This window comes from Zalophus californianus, chromosome 14, assembly GCF_009762305.2.
Source record: "Zalophus californianus isolate mZalCal1 chromosome 14, mZalCal1.pri.v2, whole genome shotgun sequence".
Lineage (NCBI taxonomy): Eukaryota > Metazoa > Chordata > Mammalia > Carnivora > Otariidae > Zalophus > Zalophus californianus.
In genome coordinates this window covers 15,593,473-15,603,744 of record NC_045608.1, presented here as the reverse complement: position 1 = coordinate 15,603,744, position 10,272 = coordinate 15,593,473, and the positions used below count along the sequence as shown (strand labels likewise).

General features: G+C 45.4%; 1 long non-coding RNA gene across 1 annotated transcript; it reads left to right on the top strand.

The window, feature by feature from the left end:
* The first annotated feature begins 445 nt into the window (after nt 1-445).
* LOC113913092 lies at nt 446-10,029 on the top strand. Its single transcript, XR_003517087.2, has 3 exons — nt 446-520; nt 2,075-2,439; nt 9,973-10,029. It is a non-coding gene; the product is annotated as an uncharacterized LOC113913092 (long non-coding RNA).
* Nucleotides 10,030-10,272: the final 243 nt, after the last annotated feature.

Sequence of the window (10,272 nt, the reverse complement as noted above, 5' to 3'; positions counted from 1 at the left end):
ATAAGGACCGAAACATACTGGATTTGGCACCCACCCTACTCGAGTCTGACCTCGTCTGATTGTACCTGCTCTGACCGTATTTCCAAATGAGGTCACTTTCTGAGATACCAGGGTAGGGGGGAGGGTGTGTGAAGACTTCAACATCTGAATTTTGGACACACGATTTCACCTGTGACGATAGATAAGTGGAATCTCGAGAAAAGCCAGGTTAAGCAAAATTAAACAGATGTCTTTAACTTTGGGGCCTCTGTGGAGGTTTTATAACCTCCCTGCAAAATCTCTCACACCCGCCCAATTGAGAGGTGGGGTCTTCATCCCCTCCCCCGGTATCTGAAACCTACAGAGTATGGTGGAAATGACACCGTGTGACATCTGAGGCTAGATCATAAAAGGACATACCACCTCAACCTTGTTTGCTGGCATATTAGGCTGCCCTGTCCTGAGGGGCACATGTAGACTTTGTGGCCGGCAGTCCCAGCAGAGCCCACCCCTCCGGGCATCCCGCCAAGGCGCCAGACAGGTGAGTGCAAAGCTACCTGGGAATTGCGTCTTCTGGCTACAGCCGTTATAGTTCGAGCTATTAGAGGAAGCACCAGAGTGGAAATCCCAGCCACAGTGGAATAAAGATGATGGTCTCTGCTGCATATATATATATATATATACATATATATACATACACACACACTTTATATACTTTGCATATACATAAAGTATTAGTATTATAAGGTGTAAGTTATATATAAGACATATATACAAGATATTAGTATTATATAATATCTTATATATGAGGTATCAGTCTGGGTGCTTTAGGTAAACAGAACCAATAAGGTATATATATGATGTTCAAAATCCTCAAGGTGGACTGACAGACTGGGGTCTGCAGACCTATGGAAGGGTTCATGCTGCAGCTTGAGTCCCAAGGCGGTCTGCAGGCAAAATTCCCTTACTCATGGGGAGGGTGGCCTTTTTCTCTCGTAAGACCTTCAACCGATTGGGTGAGGCCCACCCATATCATGGAGGATTAATTTGCTTTACTTAAAGTCTACTGGTTTGTTTGTTTTTTTAAAGATTTTATTTATTTGACAGAGAGAGACACAGTGAGAGAGGGAACACAAGCAGGGGGAGTGGGAGAGGGAGAAGCAGGCTTCCCGCGGAGCAGGGAGCCCGATGCAGGGCTCGATCCCAGGACCCTGGGATCATGACCTGAGCTGAAGGCAGATGCTTAACGACCGAGCCACCCAGGTGCCCCAAGTCTACTGGTTTAAGTGTTCATCTCATCTAAGAAGCACCTTCGTGGCAACATGGAGACTAGTGTTTGACCAAACACCTGGGTACTGTGGCCCAGCCAAGTTGGCACATAAAATGAACCATCAATGGCTGTTTGCCATGCAGCAATAGATAACCAGAACAGCCTGTGCCAGCCTCCTGCTGTGTGCTGTGACTTTCCAAGTAGGTGATAATATGCCACATTGTCCAGTTTTACTTGATCAAACTTTCCAACCTCCTCCCCTCCCCCACCCCATTTTGCATATGTTTGTGTTTTTTTAACAGAGATCTTTGGGTATGGTGTTCTGCAGAACACCCCTTAACAAGTTTGAGTGTAGCACTTAAGAGCAGAATCAGGTTCAATTCTTGACTGTATGAGTTTCTAGCTGTGTGACCTTGAGTAATTAACCTCTCTGAGCCTCAGTACCTTCATTCATAAAGTGAGATAATCATACTGGCCTCACTGCTGTTGTGAGGAGTAAATTAAATGAGCCATGGAAAGGGCTCAGACCAGAAGCTGGATACACAGTTTTTTATTCATTCATTCATTCATTCATTCATTCATTCACCAGCAGGACCCAGATTTTACCAGTCTATGGTGCTCCTCTTCCTTTTAAGTCCTTCATTGTGATGCTCAAGCTCTCACCCTACTCCACTTCTAGAAGCTTCTCTCCCTTCCAGTTTCTCTTTCTTCCTTTCTATTTTCCCCTCTATTTTCTTTTTATTTTCCTTTGTAAAATCAGGTTTCTCCCCCCATCCCTGGGGGACACGTGCATGTTTCACAAATTCATCTTGTTTGTCACTTCAGCTCCCTTCCTTCTGCCTCTGCTACCGCCACCCTGCCCGGCGCACCTCCCCTCCAGCGCGGGACGGACCCTGCTGCCCAGGGTGGCGACAAGAACAGGCTGCAACTTTTATGCTGCCTTGACTGGATTGTTCCAGGATCGAATGTTCCACGTACCTACTGGAGGTAACATGCTCGGAGCTGTGGACGTGTACAGAGCTCCCCCTACCCTGTGAGCACCTGCAGTGCTCGTGGCATTGCCTGCCCGGGAGTCCGAGCTGCCTGCTGCCCAGCCTAAGACCCGCCTGTCTGCGTCCTCATTGCCTGACCTGGTTCCAGGATGTCTGCCAGTGAGAATTTCCACTCCTCGAAGGGGGCCCCACCATCAGGTAGATGATGGGCCCTGCAGCTCTCTGCTGGACACTTTTAATATTGTTATTGTACCTTTACTCCTAGACAGAGGTTAAGAGACCTGAGAGGTCAGGATGACATTCCCACACTCTAGCCCATGTGCACCTGCAGCATGGTGCTCCTACTATACTCTTGAAAGGAATTTCCCCACGGTCCACTTTTCTCCTCCCATCGGATGGTTAGAGATGAATTTGTACAAGGCAGTGGCCATAGCCTCATCTGGCTACTGAGCACCTGAAATGTGGCGAGTCCAAATTAAGACATGTTGTAAATATGAAATGTATACAAGTTTCAAAGACAGTGCTAAAAAAAGGGGATGCCAAAATATCTCAACAGTTTTTATATTGCTTCCATGCCAAAAGACAATATTTTTTTGTATATTAAGTGAAAGAAAATCTCTTACCAAAATTAATTTCACCAATTTCCCTCTTTTAAAAATGGCTCCTAGAAAAATCTAAAAATGCATTATGTAACTAGTGTTATATTTGTACTGGATAACCTGGTTGCAGAAGGTACTCAGAGCAGAACCTACGGCATACTCAGCAGTTTCCAGATGGATAAGCCTCTGAATAATAAAACTAGGTAGGGAAGCTCCGGAGATCTGAGGTCACTTTCCTAACCTCATCCTGGCCCCAGGGGCTTTTTCCTCACCCTCTCAAGCATCTCGATGCCTGGAAGGCTCTCCCGTCCTCTCTGTCTTCTGCCTTCATAGGGCTCATCCCTTTCTCTTTTCTTCTAGAGTTAGGCCCTCCCACTTTCATCTCCTCTGAGAGGCATTTCCGGACACCCCAACTCCTGCTAAAGATGTCATCTTGCTAGGGGCGCCTGGGTGGCTCAGCTGGTTGAGCATCTGACTCTTGGTTGTGATCTTGGGGTTGTGGGATCAATCCCCACATTGGGTTCCCGCTACGCATGGAGTGCCCTTGAGATTCTTTCTCTCTCTCCCTCTGCCCCTCCCCTCACCGCTCCTGTGCATGCGTGCTCGCTCTAAATAAATAAATAAATAAATAAATAAAATCTTTAAAGGAAAAAAAGATGTCATTCTGTTAAGAATGCCATCCCCAAAGTGCCCACCCAACTCTGCTATTCTCTCCACAACATTTCCTACTGAAATTCTCTTGCTTCTTTATCATGTTTTCCCAGCTAAAGTATCAGTTCCATGGATACAAGGGTCTTGTCTATCTTGCATCTTCTCATGCTTCAGCACAAATTAGACTTTCAAAAAAAAATTTTTTTTAAGATTTTATTTATTTATTTGACACACAGAGAGAGCGAGAGCGAGAGAGAGAGAGAGAGAGAGAGGGAGAGAGCACAAGCAAGGGGAGTGGCAGGCAGAGGGAGAAGCAGACTTCCTGCTGAGCAGGGAGCCTGATGTGGGGCTCGATCCCGGGACCCTGGGATCATGGCCTGAGCTGAAGGCAGCGGTTTAACCAACTGAGCCACCCAGGCGCCCCTCAAAAAAATTTTTTTTGTTGAAGGAATGAATGAATGAAGAACATGAATGAATTCTTACTGTTCACGTTTGAAGCTTTGTGTGAATTTACAACTTAATCTCTTCCTTCTTCCTCCAGGACTTTAGTAAAGTGTACAGACGTGTCTTGGTGAGTGGATTCTTTTTCTGGAGGGCAAGTATGGAAAAGGGCTGAGTTTCCCATCAGAATCAATGCTGTATTGAGCAGAGAAAACCCATCTGGGAATCGGTACCCCAAAGGAAGAGTGACCATGGTGCCATAAGCCCCAGAAATGTGCAAGAATCTGGGTGGAGCTTAGGAGTCTCTTAGGGACTTAAGTGAGACATGAGCCAACCACCTGGCTTGCCATCTTCCTCCAAGGATGCTGTATTAGTTTCTAGGACTGTCGTAAAAAATGAAAACCAAACCAAACCAAACCAAAACAAAACAAAAACCCCACCACAAAAACAAAAAACAGAAACTTAATGTCTCCCACTTTTGGAAGCTAGAAATTCCAGATTAAGGTGTCGTAGGGTTGGTTTCTTCTGAGGGCTGTGGGGGAGAATCCGTCCCACGCCCCTCTCCTTGGCTTATAGATGGTTATCTTCACGTTCACATGGCATTCTCCCTGTACGTCTGTCTGTGTTCAAATTTCTCCATCTTATAAGGATACCTGTCAAATTGGCTTAGGGCCCACCCTCATGACCTCATTTTAACGTGTTACCTCTGTAAAGACCGTGTCTCCAAATAAGGTCATATTCTGAGGTACTGGGGGTTACGAGGACGTCAAAATATAAACTGGGGAGGAGGGAGAGAACACAATTCAACCTATAACAGATGCTGAAGGACCACTTGCAAGCCGTCCCTGGAAGCCTGTGGGTGTTTTGCTGCCCCTATCCCACGGAACACTCTGACGGTCATCCACTGTTCTCACCTGCCCAGCATCCGTCTCCCCTCTTCTGGGTAGAGCACCCAGATTTTTCTTTGGGGATTCACCCACCTGACATCCTCGGTCTGTCTACTTCTTTTTTTTTCTTTAATTTTATTTATTTATTTGAGAGAGAGAGCACATAAAGGAGAAGGTCAGAGGGAGAAGCAGACTCCCCCCTGAGCAGGGAGCAGGACTGGACCCCAGGACTCCGGGATCATGAGCCACTCACGGGCCTCGGTCTGTCTGCTTGCAACAGAATTGGCCTTCTCCTCCAGAGACGGCAGTGGGCATGTGACCCAGATCTAGCCAATCAGTGTATGTCTTCCTTCGGTCACAGTGATTGGCTCAAGTGTGGGCACGTGACCCAAACTGAGCCAATGGCGTTTAATTCTAGGAGCTGATAGGCTGGAAGCTTGAGCGTTCTGGGGACCTTCTTTCCCATGAGAAGGAAGCTAACGGAGGAAAACAGGTAACAGGTGTCCGAAGACAGAGCCCAGTGACATGCTTGGGAGGCCGCTGAATTGGGCTGTGCCTGAACTCGGATTTATGGTTGACTTTTCAGTTACAGGAGCCAGTGCATTCTCTTTATGGCTTCCTGCCATTTCGATGTGAGGTTAAATGATTCATGACCAAAAGCCAATGTAACATTGCCTCCTCCCTGCTCCTGTTTGTGTACCCTGGTCATACCAGGTAGCCTGCAATAGGAAAATTTCACCAGGACAAGAGAATTGCTTTCAGGCTTCCTGGGTTGTCTGAAAAGAGCCTGGTTTAAAGCCCCAGCGGAGATACTTAGGATTAGCCAATGAGAGCAAGAACCCAGGGTGGTGAATGTGTGCCAACAAATAACTCAAGCGGGCGAAACTCTTGGGGTTTTATAATTATGTGAAAAAACCCGAGATTTCTGTAAGGCAGGGGGTCAGCAAATTAAAATTCTCCCAGGAGCTAAGGGCTTCTGAATGCTTGTTTCTGATAATCTTGTTTATATCCTGGGGTAAATAAATCTGTCTTTTGTTCTGTGTTATTCAACTCTCAGCATTGTTTGTAATTAAAGGGGTGGAGGGTGGAGACATGAGTGAGTTCTTTAATTGGCTCTGTTCTGGGTGACACGGAGTAAGGGGGGAAAAAAGGCCCTTGTGGGCAGGAGTTGGGGGTGGCCTGATCTGCCCTGGGAAATGGTGATAAAACTCTGGGCAGCTGGTGATCAAGTGGCAAAGGGGTGGCAATCCATCGTCATTAGTGTGATCGACGAGCACAGGCTGAGCCTCTGCCGGTTTGTGCCAGGATTCTTCTGAGACACAGAAAGAACCAGAGTGAAGGTCTGGTTTCAGAAGTCACCCCCATGCCAAGAGGTAGAATATTACTGCAGGTGGACTTATTACTCACCCTCTACTTTCCTTCAGCCATGTCTCTGGGGGTTGGAAGGGATGACAGGACAATCCTAGTAAGTGGTCAGATAAGCCCCACTTATGACACGATAGAAAGGGGTTAATGAGCAAAAATAGCCATAACAGATAGAACAGCTAACGTGTGTTGTGCACTTTCTGTGTGTCAGACATGATGTTGAGAGCAATACATACGTGGTTTTTTTTTTTCTTTTGATGATTTCTTTTAATGCTCTCAAGAATTCCATGTTACTGGTACAACCATCTGTATTTTTTGGATGAAGAACCTGAGACACAGAGAGAAGTTAAATAAGTCGCTAGGGGTCCCCCAGAGGGTGAAACTGGCGTTCATCTCCAAGTCAACCTGACTACAAAGCTCTGCTTATGTTGACCGCATCACCTCATGCCTTCAGGGAGCTCTGCTCTGCCCTTCTATAGCTTCATTTTAAAACTCTTTAACCAAGTCTCATACTCTCTCTGAGTCTCAGAGTCTCATCTGTAAAATGGGGATAAGAACACTTTCAGGTAGCAGGGTGCTTGGGTGCAAACAGCAGACACAGACATTGGTTAATTTAAGCAAAAATGGAATGTTCTGGAAAGATATGGCAGAGTTCTCAGAGCTCTGATGTCTTTTGGTTTTGTGGAGGAAACAGGTCAAGCTTCCACCAAGAATCACCCCGTGGAGGATTTTTCTCCAACAGAAAGGGTGTTCAGAGGCTAAGTATCCAAAATAACCCCACCCCACCCCACCCTGACTTTCTATCAGGGCTGCACGGGATGGATGTCTCTAGCATCAGGCATGACACACAGTAAATGCCCATTGAATGGTAATTATTACTGTTCTTATTAATAATAATACCCAGGAAGAAGCAGCTCAGTCTGTCTCCATGTCTGCTGTATCAATTTTGAGCCGCCTTTCCTGTGGGATGATTTAGATGTCCTTTATGAACAGAGACATAAACGAAGCTAACATCTCCTCGAGACAGAAGGATGCTGGCATGTCTTCAGATTGGTCACTAAAGCGTGTCCTAAATTGGGAAGAAATCAAAACAGATTGCATCTAATTTCTCACTGTTCCAAGCAAGAAATTACCTTTTTAAGGGAAACACCATGACTTCCAAGCTGTTTGCAAACATTTTTTGTGAAGTGTCTTGTCTGGGGCTTGGCTTGGTTTTCTTGGTTAGATTATCCCCGTGGGGATAGCTGGGTTTGCAGAGAGAAGAGGCACAAAGAATCCACTTATCTCACTTCTTCCTCATGCTATTAGGAGCCTGGTGAGCCCCACGCCCCCCGACGGTAGCTGAGTGAGTTATCACATGGAAAGCGTGGGCTTTGGAGCCAGAGACCCGGGTTCGAATCCTAGCTCTACTGTTTCCTGCTATATAGCCTCGGGCAAGTCACTTTACCCCTGTGGCCTTCCATTTTCTCATCTTAAAAATGAGGTAATCATGATTCACTTCCTAGAGCTTCCAGTGGCCTGAAGTAACTGTTGTTTCATCCAGCGCTGCTGCTTTGATATCTTTGCATAAATTAGAAAAAAGGCATCCTTTCTTCTAGCAGATGTAGCTGGGGCCAGGGTACGTGGCTGGCTGAGCAGAGTACAGGCAGGATTTTATTACCTACTTAGCCCCTCAGCTGGTACCCTTGTCCAGTAGGCAACCTGCACAGCTGTTCATAGTAGCCCTATTTTTATCTGTTTATTAAGCTTTTTAATTTTTTTTTTAAAGATTTTATTTATTTGGGGCACCTGGGTGGCTCAGTCGGTTAAGGTCTGCCTTTGGCTCAGGTCATGATCCCGGGGTCCTGGGACTGAGCGTCGCATCGGGCTCCCTGCTCTGCGGGAAGCCTGCTTCTCAATCTCCCCCCTGCTCGTACTCTCTATCACTATCTCTCTGTCTCTGACAAATACATAAAATCTTTTAAAAGTTTTAGAGAGAGAGAGAGCACAAGCAGGGGGAGTGGCAGGCAGAGGGAGAAGCAGGTTCCCCGCTGAGAAAGGAGCCCGATGTGGGGCTCCATCCCAGGACCCTGGGATCATGATCTGAGCCAAAGGCAGATGCTTAACCGACTGAGCCACCCAGGCATCCCCTTATTAAGCTTTTTAAACCTTTCTCCTATGAATAGACACAGACCCCTGGCCAAAAGGATGAGAATATAACCCAATTCTGGCCAAATCATCTAACCAGAAACAGTGATTGGTCCAAGGGACAGGCATGTGACACAGGCAGTCTAATCAGAGTTTTTCCCTGGGACCAATATACACATGTTGGGAGAAAGTAGCATTTTATATCCACTGGGGACATGCCAGCCATGTTCCTCTTCAGATGGACTAGGCCTGTCTATAGTAGGAGGAAATGTGATCAACAGGTAAAGACAAACAGAGAGAAGTAAAAATGAGAGAGGAAGTTTCTGGAGCCTCTTGCTGAGGCTGTTTCCTGAAATTCTTCCTGTGATTCTAAGCACAAACTTGGTTCTCCTCTTAGTTACATGAGCCCAAAGAATTCTACTTTTGCTTAAGATAGTGTGAGTTGGTTGTCTGACACTTGGAGCCAAGACTGTCCTAATAATTGAGGAGTTGTTATAAGAGGTATTATATATGGAAAGAACCCTAGCTCCCAGTGGCACTCCATAAATAATAGTTGTTCTTATTGTCACACCAAACCACGTGGAATTCCCACTAGTGTGCTTCTTTGGAATGAACAGAAAAAGAAATGCTTTATTAGATTGGGGATGTCAGACATTGTCACCAGTCCTTGATCTCCTGCCCATGACAGACATCGGTAACTCATTAGTGGAAAACATGAATTGATAAGGCTATGGTGTTTTTTGGTTGTTGTTGATGATTTTGTTTTGTTTTGTTTTTTGCTTTGCCCGGAAATGGTCTCTGAGTCCTACTAACAGGAGCTACAGGCCTCCTCTGCTAATCATTTGGAAATGAAATAGGAGATGAAATCAAACATTTTGATTTTAGGCAATTTGTGACAAAATCCATTGCAATTCATTTTTTAAGCCTCTAACCTGTGGAAGCATGCCAATGGAGGTGAGAAAATGTTGCTTTAAGTTAATGCCAGAAAATAAGGGACTCAGAATAACACCGCAGAAGCCTAAATGGCTAATGAAGTTTGGCAGAAGGGTTTTGTGAGCATGTGTAGGGCATCTGGGTCAACAGGCAAGCCAATTCCCAAAGACAGAAGAAAAGATTAGCTCGGCTCCCCCATTGTGTCCGAGGTAAATAAATCTCACTTCCCTGTGGTCTTTTGGGAATGGGGGAGGGGTTCCTGGTGAATTTTCCAGCCAGAGGAAGGCCTCCTGGTGGAAAAGAAAAAGAACCCAATACATTTGAACAAAACAGAACACTCCAGATTTTTCTGCCTAGCTTGAGAAGTCCAAGATCTGTCAGTGACTGCTGAGTCTAGGGGAGCCAAAGGAGTCAAATTTGATACTAGAGAAGATAGATAGCTATTTTATTTTACACACATCTTACTTTCTAATGTGCTTCCCCTATAGTGAGATGCAGAGTTTTGATTGGGTGCTTATTAAGGGTTTATTTTTCACCATATTAGTTCCTGGAGAAGCACCTGCTTATGTAGAATAAAACCACAGACAAAATAACCCCCCAATAAGCCCTTAATAACTGCTTTCAATTATTGATCACTTATTGTAAGCGGGGGTGTGTTTTTTTCCCACAAGTTATCTTTAATCCTTACAACAAACTTGACAAAGCAGCATTTTTACCTCATTTTACAGATGGAGAAACTGAGATTCACAGCGGTTACTTCGTAGACAAGTCAGCATTTAAAGGCAAGTCTTTCTCACACCGACGTCCTTGCTATTTCTGCCATCATGTGCCACATGGCTTATATTTTTTTCTTTAAAAAAATTACAAAAGTAACACAAACAGTGTTGTATGTACATAAAGTAAAAAAAAAAAAAAAAAAAGAAAGCCCCCCCCCCCCCCCCCATCAACTAGGCCTTCCCATCCCTATTTCCTAGAGGTAACCTATGGTACCAGTTGGGTGTATGTCTTTCAAGATCTTAGATAATGCC